The sequence below is a fragment of the Erythrolamprus reginae genome, chromosome 2, assembly GCF_031021105.1.
Source record: "Erythrolamprus reginae isolate rEryReg1 chromosome 2, rEryReg1.hap1, whole genome shotgun sequence".
NCBI classification, from domain to species: Eukaryota; Metazoa; Chordata; class Lepidosauria; order Squamata; family Dipsadidae; genus Erythrolamprus; species Erythrolamprus reginae.
In genome coordinates this window covers 92,877,132-92,893,311 of record NC_091951.1, presented here as the reverse complement: position 1 = coordinate 92,893,311, position 16,180 = coordinate 92,877,132, and the positions used below count along the sequence as shown (strand labels likewise).

The 16,180-nt window shown below is 37.5% G+C and overlaps 1 protein-coding gene across 5 annotated transcripts in view; it reads left to right on the top strand.

The window, feature by feature from the left end:
- Positions 1 to 16,180, top strand: part of TEX264 (testis expressed 264, ER-phagy receptor) — a 207,614-nt gene that overhangs the window by 13,660 nt on the left and 177,774 nt on the right. The gene's annotated exons all lie outside the window — the stretch shown is intronic.

Below are 16,180 nucleotides of genomic sequence, written 5' to 3'. Positions count from 1 at the left end.
ACTGGTTATTTTCAAAAATGATATATCAGCTGTCTACTAATAACAAAGGGAATGTTAGGGATAAAGGTTTTTCTCTAAGCTAAAACACTCATCTAATGGGACTTGATCTGGTATATAAACGTTAAAATGCATGTTTCTGCTAACATTGCTCCTTAACACTTCCTTTTTAAAGGAGAAAAGGTGCATTAGTTTTAACTATGTGTGACTTTGAGGTTCTGTATAATCTCAGGCTGGAGTAAGATTGTGATCTGCTTTGAATATGATTCAGAAATCAGTCTGAACTGCCAAAGAATATGTAGATGTTTTGGAGCATCTACAAGTGTCCGTTATAAGTGGGGAATATTAAGTAATAAAGAAAGGTGTCATATGAGATTGTTACCACAATTTATCCTTTTTAAAATTTTATAATTAGAAGAAAAGCATGGTTTTTCCTCCAGAATGTCTCCCAAATAGAAAACCTATTAGCCAGGGAATCAATCACAGGGAATAAAAACTAATAATATGTTATATATAGGGAACTTTAAAAAAGGATGTAAGACACATTTGGGAGAAGAGGAAAGAAGCAGAATTGAACAACGCTTCTCAGAAAAAAAACCATATTTACAATCAATACCTTCAATCTTGGTTCAGAAACAGTAGCACAATTTTTCTTGCTGTCCATACGAGTATCATAAGACTGAGCAAAATCTGAAACAATATGGGTGGAAAATTATAAAAGAAATTGGTCTGTAAATGAAGTACTTTAAAAACTTCCGCAGCTCTTTAGACTCTAATGGACTTCAGGAAATGCAAGTATAAATCTGGTGCTATTTGTAATATTTTAATGAATAGAAGATTCTGTATTCTGCTTTCAGATTCAAGAACTCTAGAGATTTATTTCCAATTAATAGAGCATCTCTAGGAGATTAACAAATTACCTTAAAGGAGACTGATAACAAATTGCCAAAATAAGTTTGAATTGTGGGAGATGGTATATACATATTCAATAATAGTGTATGTATTATAAATGAATCTGTTTTCCAACCTCTGTTTAAGCTCAAAATGATTTAACACAAACTTATTTATTTATCTATCGATCAATCGATGGATGGATGGATGGATGGATGGATGGATTTCTATGCTGCCCTTCTCCGGAGGCTCAGGGCAGCTTACAATAATAAGAACAAATTGCAATACAATATGGCAAATGAAACCCAATCTAACACTAAAACTAATAATTAAAACCACTATAATAAAAAAAATGTTCACTCACCCCATTACATCTACAACCGGAGCAAGATATTAAGATTAACAGCCTTATAAGTCAAATGTCATTTGACATTTGACTTATATTTACTTTATTTATTTAATTTTGTCCAATATACAATAATACACAATGAAGTAGTAGAGGACACCTTCAAGGGAAAAAAAGAAAAGAAAATTAGAGAAGGAATAGAAGAAAGAGTATAGGATAAGATAAATCAAAAAGAGAATAGAAGAAAGATAAAGGGAAGATATATGGGATATAGGAGAGACAATAGGACAGGGGACGGAAGGCACTCTAGTGCACTTATGTATGTCCCTTTCTGACCTCTTAGGAATCTGGAGAGGTCAACCATGGACAGTCTAAGGGTAAAATGTTGGGGATTAGGGGATGATACTACAGAGTCCGGTAATGAGTTCCACGCTTCGACAACCTGATTACTAAAGTCGTATTTTTTACAGTCAAGTTTGGAGCGGTTAATATTGAGCTTGAATCTGTTATGTGCTCTTGTGTTGTTGTGTTTGAAGCTGAAGTAGTCGTTGACAGGCAGGACATTGCAGCATATGATCTTGTAGGCAATACTTAGATAACGTTTAAGGCGGCGTAGTTCTAAGCTTTCTAGGTCCAGGATTGTACGTCTAGTTTCATACAGTATTCTGTTATGGGGCTCTTCTGGTGAAGTATCTCTGGACATTTTTGAGGGTGTTAATGTCTGAGATGCGGCATGGATTCCAAACAGATGAGCTGTATTCTAGGATGGATCTGGCGAAAGTTTTGTAACCTTTGTTAAGTAGTGTGAGATTGCCAGAGCAGAAGCTATGTAGGATTAGATTAACAACTCTTGAAGCCTTCTTGGCAATGTTGTTGCAGTGGGCTTTGGCACTTAGGTCTTTTGAAATTAGTACTCCGAGGTCCTTAACTGAGTGGGGGTTATCTGTGATAATTTGATTATTCAGTTTATATTTGGAGTTCTGATTCTTTTTGCCGATGTGTAGGACAGAGCATTTTCTGGTTGAGATTTGGAGTTGCCATGTGTTAGACCAATCAGAAACAGAGTCTAGATCTTTTTGGAGAGTAGTTGTGTTATCGGTGGCAATGAAGAGTTTTACATCATTGACGAAGAGAACACAGTTGCTTGTAATGAGATCGCAAAGGTCATTGATGTAGAGAATGAAGATCGTAGGTAGACTTGAGTTTCCAAAGAAATTTTAACCTCTATTTTTATTAGTTTCTGATTATTTTGTCTGTGTATGCATTTGAAAGTGGGAAGGATCATCTGTTGCATTTATGACTGAAGACTCTGTTTATAGTATATTTATGATATGTCTATGGAGGTTTTCAGTCATCCAGGTCATAGATGTCCCGAAATTATGTTTCCAAGAGGCAACTGGACTTTCCGGTTTGTCTTTGAAAATGTTTCGTTTCTTATCCAAGATACGATACTATAGTACTGTATTGTATGGAGCAAAAAACCTACATTCAGGCATTGTCAAGAAAAGCTTTCAAGAAGATACTTATGCATTTATGAAGAAAATGAATGGGAAAAGTTTTCAAAAACCTTTAATAAAAAAAGTGGCTTACTTAAGGGATCATAGATTTCTTCATGCATGTTCTGTATTTCACTGATTAAACTTGTTGATATGCTAATTGTGTCATAAACAGTAGCAATTAGGCTTCTTATTTTGAAGTGAGTATTCCCAGGGTTGTTTATGAATACTGTTGCAGTCCTTTCGTCTTGGGATTGGCCTCCTCCCTATTCTCCAAGGCACCAAGAATAATAATGAATCAGAGTTATTTTTACTGTGGGGCTTGTAGATCTTGGTTCAGTGTCTTATCTTTTTGTTCTTAATGTGGTTTTCTTGACATTTAATTGAAATCCATTCTTGAACTGAGATATGGCCAGATTGAATTAGAATTAACTCTGTGTTCATCTAGTTGTTTAACTGATGTACTGTATTTTTCAGAGTATAAGACGCACCTTAGTTTTGGGGGAGGAAAACAAGGGGAAAAGGCCTCTGCCTCTCAGCAATTTGTCAAACAGCAAACAGCAGAGATGATATACACTGTTTGCTGTGTATTTCTGTGCATGTGTGCCTGACCCATAGAAATAGCAAAGAATTGGAGAAATGTACATTATTATTATTATTATTATTATTATTATTATTATTATTATTATTATTTATTGGATTTGTATGCTGCCCCTCTCCGCATTATGGCAGTATATTAATGCCAGAAAGTTTTCTTCAATGTAATCCCACTAACTCTCCCAATTATTTAAATAGGTCTACTCCAAACATGACTAAGTCAGGGTTTCAATCAGGTGCCTTATTTTAATACTAACATTTAATACTAATACTTAGTACTAAAACAGGACATTTCAGACTATACTTGTACAGATGCTGTTAAAATTGAAGTGGCTTCCTGGAAGTATTCTCTGCTATTTATTTATTCATTTATTTATTTATTAGATTTGTATGCCGCCCCTCTCCGTAGACTCGGGGCAGCTTACAACATACAATAGAACAATTAAAAGAAAGATAAAAGAAAGATATTTAAAAGAAGATACAATAGCACTGGGCCTCTTCAGATCAAGCATTTATTTTAAAAAGTTTCTTCATTTTGTTAAGTTGTCTAGAACAATAATAAAACAGTCTTTAAAAAATAAGTCTAAGAATTTGAACATTCTATAGGCATTTATAGTAAGCAATAGCAATAGCATTTAGACTTATATACCACTTCATAATGCTTTTATAGTCCCCTCTAAGTAGTTTACAGAATCAGCATATTGCCGCCAACTGTCTGGGTCCTCATTTTACCCACATCGGAAGGATGAGTCAACCTTGAGCCGGTGGTGAGATTTGAACTGCTGAACTACAGCTAGCAGTTAGCTGAAGTAGCTTGCAGTGCTACACTCTAACCACTGCGTCACCCCAGCTCTTATTGACTTACCTCCTTGCAGCCAAAAACGAACAGCCAGTTTTAGCATAATCTGATCGCTGCAGCAATTTGCCTTGTGCAGCTTTAGTTTCACTTTCATTTTAGCAGGTGGGCTTGCCAGCAACTTCAATCAATCACCTGACTGTCAGGAGGCAGATAATCAGTGGCTTATGCTAATCAGGCTCTGCTGCTGTTTTCTGCAAGGAAGCAAATAGAAACATAGAAACATAGAAGATTGAGGGCAGAAAAAGACCTTGTGGTCCATCTAGTTTGCCCTTATACTATTTCCTGTATTTTATCTTAGGATGGATATATGTTTATCCCAGGCATGTTTACATTCAGTTACTGTAGATTTACCAACCACGTCTGCTGGAAGTTTGTTCCAAGCATCTACTACTCTTTCAGTAAAAAACTGAGACCTAAGTGTAGGGCTACAATTGGTGTGTAAGACCTAACCAAGTTTTCACCCTCTTTTGGGAGGTAAAAAGATACGTCTTATATTCTGAAAAATATGGTAGTTAACCAAATAAGCCAATGCAGTCATCAGCTGTATCAACAGTGGGATAGTATCAAGAGCACAAGAAGTGATCATGTCAATTTACACTGGGCTAGCAAAACCACACCTGGAATACTGCTGGTCACCATGATACAAAAAAAAAGATTCTAAAGTCCTAGAAAGTGTCAGAGAAGACCAACAAAGATGATAAGTGATTTGGAGGCTAAACTGTAGGATGAACTGCTAAGGGAACTAGGTATGTTCAGCCTAACAAAGAGAAGGCTTACAGCAACATGATAGACATCTTTCAATACTTGAAGGGCTGCCACAGGAAAGAGGGGCGTTCTTAAAAGTACCTAAGGGCAGAATGAGAAGCAATGGTTTGAAGGAGATCTAATTTGGAACTAAGAAGAAAGTTTCTGAACAATTAGTCAATGGAACAGCTGCAATCGTGGGAGCTCCATTGCTGGTGATTTTAAAGAAAAGATTGGATGACTATTTGTCCAGAATGGTATAAGCACTCCTGTCTTGGGCAGGAAGTTGAATTAGAAGACCTTTAAGGTCCCTCCAGCCCAATGATTGTAACGCTGAAAAAAGCAAATATTTTCTCTCTTAAAAACCTACTATTTTTAGGGGCTGCTATTTCAGGATAAAAAAAATATGCTTAAGCAATATCCATATCCCTCAGTTACTTTCTAAGTAACATCACAGAATGGTTGTCACAGTATATATTGTCTTCTGGATGATTGGGCTATTGTCAAAATAATGCGTATTGCTGGTAAAATAGATATGTATGCTTTCTTGTGGCATAACCGGTTAGTATTGCATCACTTCAAGCTCTAAAATCTCCTGAGCATCGTAGTGTTGTAAAAACATGCCACTCAGAAATTCTGTTTATTAAGTTGGCTTGAATGTTTATGTTGATACATCTAGCTAAGAGATGGGGCAATGGAGTAAGTAAGATGAACAGGAGACAGTAATTAAAGGAATCAGTGCAGCTTATCTTAAATCAGAGCAGCATATAATACCGTTGAAAATCTTTTCAAATACAGTGAAATTACATATTTTATTTATTATTTATTTTATTATTTATTTATTAGATTTGTATGCCGCCCCTCTCTGCAGACTCTGGGCGGCTCACAGCAGTGACAAAAACAATATGTACAATAACAAATCTAATACTAAAATCTAAAATAACAAAACCTAAAAAAACCCTTATATAAAAGCATACACACAAACATTCCATACATAAAATTACATAGGCAAGGGGAGATGTCTCAGTTCCCCCATGTCTGACGGCAGAGGTGGGTTTCAAGAAGTTTATGAAAGGCAAGGAGGGTGGGGGCAGTCCTGATCTCTGGGGGGGAGCTGGTTCCAGAGGGTTGGGGCCGCCACAGAGAAGGCTCTTCCCCTGGGTCCCGCCAGACGACATTGTTTAGTCGACGGGACCCGGAAAAAGCCAACTCTGTGGGACCTAAGCGGTTGCTGGGATTCGTGTGGCAGAAGGCAGTCTTGCAGATATTCTGGTCCGGTGCCATGAAGGGCTTTATAGGTCATAACCAACACTTTGAATTGTGACCAGAAACTGATCGGCAACCAATGCAGACTGCAGAGTGTTTACATATATACATATTCTAAATTGTTGCTAGTTCTCTTATATGGTACCTACAATACAGAACTCTTTAGATTTTCAATATTTTTCCTTATATTTTTAAAAATTATATATCCCATGTTTTAATTTTATATTGATTTTTAATGAACAATCAGGAATGCCTAGTACAGTGATGGCAAATCTTTTCGGCGCTGAGTATCCAAAAGGGAGCACTTTATATGCACTTGTCTGGAATGCAATCACTAAGACAAGCTGCCCAGGGTGCATGTCCAGTTTCCGCTGCATGCCTATGCACCAGCCAGCAAGTCTTCCGGTTACTGACATGCATGTGCATACACCAATCAATGGGTGGCACGCATGCTCATGCCAGAAAATAGAAGACCAACTCTTCTGTTTTCCAGTACTGCTGCATTCACAAAGGTCAGCTGATCATTCCATGCACATCCATACCAGAAACCTGGAAGAGAAATGGGTGGCGATGCATGTTCCTGATGACATGGCTCTGTGTGCCACACTGATGGCAGTAGTATAGAAATTGAACAAGTAAATGATTTTTAAAACTGAGTATATCATGATTCCTTTGGGTACATATATTTTCAGGGTTTATATATCATGCTAAATTGTAGTGTGGGTTCTTTGATATTAGCTTAATGTAATGTATAAACTCTGTATGAAAATTACAGTTACAGCCTTTTGGAGGTGAGGGTAGTAATGGAACATTTTATTTGTTTATAACCCATATATATATATACTGTATATATATATATATATATATATGTCACATGTTTAAGCTGAATTTGAAAATTATATACATATATATATATATATATATATATATATATATATATATATATATATATATATATAGTTTCTCATATATCAGAACTCGGGCAGTATTAATGAATTAATTAAAACAGTGATTCTCAATTATTTTCTGTTCTCTCCCCCCCCCCTTGGAAAAAGTAAATATTTTGCACTCCCCAACTTTCAGCCAGGACGATTGTGTACAATATTTGGCACGTTTTCGCTGAAAAAAAATCAAGTAATCAGGGGATAAAACAATGTGCCGGAGCTGACCAGACTAAGGACTCTAGCCAGATGAATACTGGCAGATCCCCCCCCCCCCATTTTCCTCCCTAAAAACTCAGGTGCGTCTGATACTCCAGTGCGTCTTTTACTCCAAAAAAGACAGTACTTACTTATTTAAATATTCCCATCCACTTTTAAATGGCTATCAATGAAAGCTCCTCCTTTTCTCTGTTTTCTTTGCAAGAACTATAAAATTAATTAATTTAATTTAACAGTTGGCTGTTTAATGTTTCATCTGCAGCAAACTACAGCAGTGGCTTTTGGCAGACACTTTAATGAGACAATTTCATAGCAAATGCATAGAAAGCAGATCTTCCATATAATCTGCTGGATTCCACCTGTAGAGGCCTCATATGACATTGTTGCTTGCCTGGTGTTTGATGTGCAAGATACCATTTTCATTGTTCACTTTAAATAATCGTCTTCCCTGCTAATTCAAAACAAAAGTGATTTAGAAAAATATAGCTTTGGCACCCTGAGCTCTACAATGTTTGCCACCTTGAATTGACTCTCTCGCCCCTCCCCCATATATGCAAATAAGGCATATGTATTCACTATGTAATGTATATTTTACTATTTTAATATGGTGACTCATGGTGGCATACAATAATCCAATAAGAGTTAATTAAAAATAAAAAAGTACCTGAAATGAAAAAAACCCGTTGTAATAACAACAGAAATGGTGGAGAAAAGGGCAAGGAAGATCAACAATTAAGCAAGTGAAAATGAATTGACTAGTTTTGGGTTGAAACATCTGAAAATGAAACTGCATAGTTTTGGATTGGAACATCTGACTGGTTTGCATGCATAGATTGGCAAGCAGTTTGACATCTTGCTGCAAGAAGGTGAAATTGAAGATTGGTTAACATCTAGCAAAACCTTTGATAATAACATGTGATAATGAAAAATCCAGTCCATAATCCTTAATCCAATCCATAATCTATTTACAAAAACTTTTACATTGCTAACAGGTGTGGGTAGCTGATACAGTCCAACAACATCTTGCTGAAAATAGGTTCTTTCCATCCGAGCATCAAAGAAACTACTGAACAGCAGAGGAACAAAAGATCAACTCCTAATTTATAAGATAATATTGGAAAATTGCGAGAAACAGAAGACCAACTTAAATGTAGCATGGATTGAATACAAGAAGGCATTCAGCTCCCTTCCATATGACTGGATAATCAAATGTCTAGACAAAACAGGAGTCATTAGCAACATCAGAGAAGCTTTGTACAAAATCAAGACATAGTTGCTAGTCAATGGTGATAGACTGTGAAAAGTTAACACCAAAGGAGAAATCTTTCACGGAGATTCACTATCACTAGTACAGTTTGCCATTGCGCTGATTCCTCTGTTAACAGGACTGAACAAGTCAGGCTATGGCTGTCAAAAACCAACAAATTTAGCCAAGCTATCCCACCTCATTTACATAGATGATGTGAAGCTGTATGGAAAACACCAGCTGCAATAGAATCATTGCTCAGCACTTTTCAAATATACAGCCAATGAATTGCAGGGGAGTTTGGAGTAGACAAATGTGCCCCTCTTACCACCAACAGAAAAAAATAGTGAAAACTGAAGGAATTAAGGAAGGAATGCCCTATGGAAATAATATCAGTAACCACTACAAATATTTGGGCATCCTTCAAGATGACTCTAATCCCTTAATTCCATCATCTCCCTTGGGGTCATGCAGTACATGGAGTTGTTTTAATGTCAGGATTCGAAGTAATAGACTGAGAGAAAGCAAAACTCTGAGGCAGATAGATTTGTCAAAGAATAGCTTTATTGAATAGAATAGAATAGAATAGAATTTTATTGGCCAAGTGTGATTGGACACACAAAGAATTTGTCTTGGTGCATATGCTCTCAGGGTACATAAAAGAAAAAGATACATTTGTCAAGATTCATGAGGTACAACACTTAATGATTGTCATAGGGGTCAAATAAGCAATGAAGAAACAATCAATATTAATGGATATGTCATATTGGCACAGATCTGCTGAAAACCAACTCTGGAAACTCTGACAGTTTTCATCAAATTTAAAGTAAAAGTCAGTTTCTAAAATCTATCAGTCGCATGGTCCAATCATAGTGCTGACTGGTTGCCTGGTGACATTACTCTGCCTTCTTCTGGCCAGGTGTGAGAAAGTCCTTGGGTTCCAAGAAGAAGTATTTTGTTTTGGCTACAAATCCCAGCTATCTCAAGTCCCTCCTTGCTATTCCTAAGCTCCAATATGGCAACACTGAAACTTTCAAGATGGCTTCGGCCTGGTCAGCTTCAGGGCTGAAGTGAATAGGTCATGAGATTGAAGAAGATCTTAAAATCTAAACTCGGTGGAAAAAAACTGTTGTGGCTGGGCCACATCTGGCTCAGCTGACCACAAATTTCAAAAAATGAGAAACAGATGTGTATTGGTATCCTAGGCCAGTGTTCATGACATCTGAGTCTGAGAGTGAGGATCAATTAGAGACTGTATCACCCCCAGTTATGGTATTTAGAGGAGAACGTGGAGGAGGCCATGTTAGATGCAAGAGTGAGGAGAACGATGTCTGGACATGAGTATTTGAGAAGAAAAGGGTCTTTGCGTTAGTAGCTCTATGGGACTCTTGGCCACGCCTTGTCCCTATATAAGCGACAGGCTTGGCAGAAGTGGGCAGCGAGCAAGATTTGAAAAATCACGGCTGTTTGTGAGCTCCAGAGTTCCAGGAGCACTTTATGCTTTCAGATCGCTACAACTCATGAAATCTGCAGCTTCTGAAAGACTCTGGAGAAACTGTAAGTCCAGTTGATTGACAGAATCACTGCAAAGGAATTTTCCCTAATGAGTTTTGGCTTCCAGCCTGGGACTTGTTCTTTAAGTCAGAGACTTAAACTTAAGCTGGGAACACAGCCAGAATGGACTAATTTTGAGTTGAAACTATTAACCTTTTTTCACCTGAACGTTTTGTAATCAATATACCTTTTTTCCTATTATGCTTCATGTATGTGTGTATGTTAATTTGGGTCGTTGGCCTGCCTAGACAGAACAAAAACCATCAAGGCAGTGACCACCAAGGCAATTCCAATCGTTAGATACATGGTGGATGATATGTCAAATGAGGTATCCAGTTGCTCTGAAACTCATATTGAAACTTCAACCTGCGCTATGCTGAGGACACTACACTAATAGCTGAAAATGCAAAGGATCTGCAAGGTCTAGTAATGAAGCCCAAGTATGGGGTATGTTGCCTAATTAAATATAAAGAAGATCGCACTAATGAGAAGAAGTAGAAAACCAGCTTTAAAATTGATAAGATATTGAAATAATAGGCAATTTCTGCCCTTTAGAAATTGAAATGAAAAAGTGGGAAACAAACTAGCACTTGATAGAGTAGCCACGAGAGCCTTATAAAAGACATTCCAAAGTCTCTACCTACAAAGATCAGAACTGTGCAAACTATTATATTCCCTCTTTCACTTTGTGGAAGTAAAAGCTGCTGTACTTTGACGAAGTAGGACAGGAAGACTATTGATGCTTTGAACTTTAGCGTTGGAGCATACTGCTGATAATACTTTGGCTAGCCAAAACAAACAAGTGGATCATTGAACAAATCAACCCAGAGTTCTCACTCGAGGCATACATCTCCAGGCTCAAATTATCCTACTTAGGATACATTATGTGAAGCTGTACTCTCTGGAAAAGGCTCTAATACGGACAAAGGTTGAAGGAAAGATGACAATTAGCACCAGGCTGGATGGATAATGAGTAGATTGATTAAAAAAGCTAAAAGGTTAAGGACAATCATGGAGAAAATCTACCTATTTGGTTGCTAAGAGTTGATAACTTGATGACATATATTCAGTCAATACAAACATACCTCACACACACACACATAATTACATTTTGAAAATGACAATCCTTGATTATTTTATCGGAATAGTATAGTGGTTAAAGTGCCGATATAGGACTAGGAGTGGAGGGGAGCAGCAGTTTTGTTGCCAGCACTTTAGACATTATTGTACACTGTTTTATGATTGCTGTTAGCCGTCCCGAGTCTTCGGAGAGGGGCGGCATATAAATCCAATCAATCAATCAATCAATCAATCAATCAATAATAAATAAATAAATAAATAAATTATTGGCTGTGTGTTGAGTTATTTTGAGGGGACAGCACATTTACACTGTTATACAAGCTGTATATTCACCACTTTACATTGTAGCCAAGTGTCATTTTTCCAGTGTTGTCACATGAAAAGATATATTTAAATATTTACAAAATGTGAGGGGGTGTACTCACTTCTGTGATAAACTGTAAATTTAATGTATATGTACTTATGAACTATACTAGAAAAAAAACTTGTCCCGGTATATGTTTGCAAGATCCTGAAAGAGTTTGCTAGGAAAATGTGATGGTGTCTCTGCCAGTACTAATCAAGAGGGCAGGGTTGGAAAAAACCAAGAAAGAAATTGTGCAGAATTTGAAATCAACCAGTGGAAACCTGTCATTAGTCATCTGGGATAAATTTTGTTGTAGGCTTCTGCTTTTTCAACACGAGTGCATTTATCTATCTATCTATCTATCTATCTATCTATCTATCTATCTATCTATCTATCTATCTATCTATCTATCTATCTATCTATCTATCTACCATCTACCTATCTACCTATCTACCTATCTACCTATCTACCTATCTAATCTATCTATCTATCTATCTATCTATCTATCTATCTATCTATCTATCTATCTATCTATCTATCTATCTATCTATCTATCTATCATCTCTCTCTCTCTCTCTCTCTCTCTCTCTATCTCTCTATCTCTCTCTCTATCTATCTATCTATCTATCATCTATCTAATCTATCTATCTATCATCTATCTATCTGTCTGTCTGTCTGTCTGTCTGTCTGTCTGTCTGTCTGTCTGTCTGTTTATTTATTTATTGTTAGAGTTGAAAGGGACCATAAAGGCCATCAAGTTCAACCCCCTGCCCAAGCAGGAACCCTATAGTGCACCAGTCAAGTGGCAGTTCAATCTTCTCTTATCCATTCCTGATGGATACTGGGGGTGGGTGGAGCTGCTGGAATATTTGAATCCTTGCATTACCGAGTTTGTTTTTGGGACTTGCTTGTTGCTGCTGGGAAACTCTCTTTCAGTTAAAGTTATGCTTTGCTAGGCAGCAAAAAGAGTTCTTCCCAAAATCATCCAATCATGTGTAAACTGTTTCTAGCACAAATTCTCAAACAAAAGGCCCATGGATAGCTGTAATCCAGGGGATGGCATTATGCCTTTGATTTTGAAAGGGTTGGTTTAGCCATTGACTCTAAACACAACTTTCTTTCTTGACTATAAATTCAACCTGTAACGTTGGAACAAAAGTGTATTATATACAAGGGTACAGACATAATGCACAGTCCATCTTGCAAATCATTAATATTGCGTTTTTAGTATTAGAATTTGGGAATTTCATGACCCTTTGCTATTTTATTTTTGAACAAAACTGCATCAAGCCAATTTGCTGCGAACACTTTTTTTTAAAAAAAAAGCATTCAAGTTCATTCACTTAGAGCTTTTTATATCTAATATTATCTTTATAGAGTAAACATTTGCTGCAATACGTACTTACAAATAGGGATTAATAGAGAAGACAACATTCTTGACTACCGTGTTATGTTAACAGGTAGAATTAATCAGAAGAGTGGACTAAATAAAGTGACAAATCTATGGAAAAGATCTAGATTAGTAATAACATTGAGAGATATGCTTTGGTAATCTATTCTTTTGTTCCAGAAAAGCTCTGATAGGGTTTCCAAACAACTAAAAAAACTCTGATAGGGTTTCCAAACAACTAAAAAAACTAAAAAAACAGGATTGAAATTCCACAGAAATCTGAAATATCCTTATACAGTATCAGTCTATAGCAGTGTTTTTCAACCAGTGTGCCGTGGCACACTAATGTGCTGTGAGACATGGTCAGGTGTGCCGTGGGGAAATTAAACATGGTTCCCCAAACTATGGCCCACGGAGGCCATTTTTCCGGCTCGCCGCCAGCCGCCTCCATCCGAACATAAACATTCCCCTCACAATCCCTCCAGGCATCAGTGACAGGAAGAGTGGAGGCACAGGGAACGCTCACTGACCAATCACCTTCTAGGATTCATCCCGACCACTAGCGATGAACCAATAGCAGGCTGCCTCTTGTCCACACCCAGGAAGGTCCCCGCTCGGGCTGCTGCGCACTTGTCATTGTGTGGTCGTGGCGAGTAGTTGAAGTTGCTACTCCTCCCCGTTTTCCCTGATGTCTAATCGTGGTTTAAAGCTAAAGTTGGCTGATCTTCCTTTGGACAGTTTTTGGTTATCTATCGCCAAGGAGTTCCCCATTCTGGCCAACAAATATTGCTCCCATTTCCAACCACATATCTATGTGAGCTGAGCTTCTCAAACTGGACCAATAAAAACTAAAAACAGAGAGAGACTGAGAACTGCTGAGGAAGAGCTTTGTGTGTGTCTTTCTATCATTCCTGCCCTTTTGTGTTCATCGAAACAGGCCCAGGTTTCACACTGAGTATAAATACATTTAGAAACTATATTATTAACTATATGTATAATATGTATACTGTGTTAGAATGTCATTTTGGTTAGTGGTGTGCCCCAGGATTTTGTAAATGTAAAAAATGTGCCGCGGCTCAAAAAAGTTTGAAAAACACTGGTCTAAAGGGATTGCATTGTTTCTAAGACCTTATTTATTTTGAGACCATAGAAACTTTGATTTATGGATTATTAGTGTGGAATTGTGGATTCATATAAAAGTTGAGAAAATTTAGAGTATAATTTATAGGGAAAGGGACCTGTCACCTTCACTTTAGCAGAGACCTGGTTGATGGTAGTTCAAAGGAAACCATATTTTACAGTGGTATTTGAGAAGGAACTTTTCTCCCTGTGGTTGTTGACTCATATTGTTGCTGTTGCTAAGTGTATTTGGCACTGTTGAAGGAGATAAATTATATGGCCCTCAAGAGTAGATGTTTATTTTCTCAAAAGTTGTTTCATGTACACATCTGTGGTTACTGGATTTTTCTCCACTTCTTATGACATACTAGATATCCTGCTTGCAAAAAAACAGAACAAAAACACTTAATGCTATAAGATATAGTAAGTCCATGGACAGGACCAGACATAAATTTGGTAGCTGAATTGATTCAATGAATAAAAACATGGCTGACCTCCATGATCATTTTAATTTGGAATGCAAGAGACATTAGGCCACTGGCTCGTCCAAATGCCTAATCAGGGCTTTCAGAAGTTACTCATCGATAGATGCTTTTCTTGTCAAAAGGTGATGCTGGGTGGAAAGGAAAATCCCCCCCCTCTACCATTCATTTTCTGAAATTCTCTCAACTTACATTTGCAATAACAACATCAGTCCTGTTGATGCAAAGTGGGCCAATTCAAAGGGTGTTGGCTTTCATCCTGACTTAAGCATGTGGGAGAAATGTATATTAATGAGATTTGCAAATTTTTAGATCTGCAAGTGAAATTTAATCAAGCCAGTATGATTTAGCAGTAATAGGCTTCTTTTAAGTATCGCTGTACGTGGATGATCATAACAAATTTAATATATTTTTGTTACATCAAGTCCGTTGGACTCAGAAAGTTACAGTAATGAGTTTTATGGGACCTAAGACTAGCAAATCTGTTGATCAGTGAGAATATTGTGCTCTCATATTTGTTTAAAGAAGAAGTTGAAAAAATAATAGCACTGCCTTCGTGAATAAAATATAGTATTATTGCCTTAAATATAAGATGGAATAATTTGTGTAATTTAGACTGTTGGTCTTGGCTAAGGTGAACCAGGATAACAAGCAAAACAGTTAAAAATTATCACATCTTACTATCAGCTGAAAAGCAAACAGACTGTGTAGCAGGTGTTGGTTCTAACTTACTTCGCTGCTGGTTTGCTTCCTCATGCGCCACATGGCTGAGTGTGCATTATGCACTGAGTAGCTGTCCGGCGTGTGTGCATGTGCAGTGCCAAAAACCTGGATTCTGAGCATGTGCAAGAGCAAAAAACAAGATGGCGGCGCCCACAGACTGCACTGACAGAACTGGCTCCATGATGTCATCATCAGTTTACTAACGGTTCTAAAGAACCTGTTAGAACCAGTAGGAACCCACCTCAGCTGTGTAGGTTTATAGTACAGTACATTAAGTTAATGTTCAGGTAGTCAATAAATAATTAAATGTTACTACGCGTAATTCATAATTTTGCTATTGGCAACTTTTTCCCCACTAGCTATGAAGAATTCTGTTTCTCACAACAGAAGTTGATGAAAGCTTATGAAAGAAGCCCATCCATAGTACTACCGTGTTTTCCCGAAAATAAGACACTGTCTTATATTAATTTTTGCTCCAAAAGTTGTGCTATGTCTTATTTTCGGGGGGTGCCTTATATTTCTCAAATAAGACAAATTCACAGGCAGAAAAGCTGACCCCCCAAAGAAAGTGTACTATACGGTACACTGATTACGGTACGGTACCTGTCAGTATGGCACCCACACACAAATGACGGCACTTATATGGTACAACAGTATACTCCCGCTATTGCAGCTTCCGGCCACCAAAGGAACTACAGTCTACGCACTGTAGTGGAGACTGTAATGGCGGTGAGACAGCAGCAAACTGTGTCTGCTGTACTGGATGGTACAAAGCGATGGAAGGGGCCAGCAGGGGATGCCACATTATTACGGTACCGCTATGAACAGGTTTGAATGGTACCGTATGTTTTTCCACCGTACCGTATGTAAACTTGACTATGCCT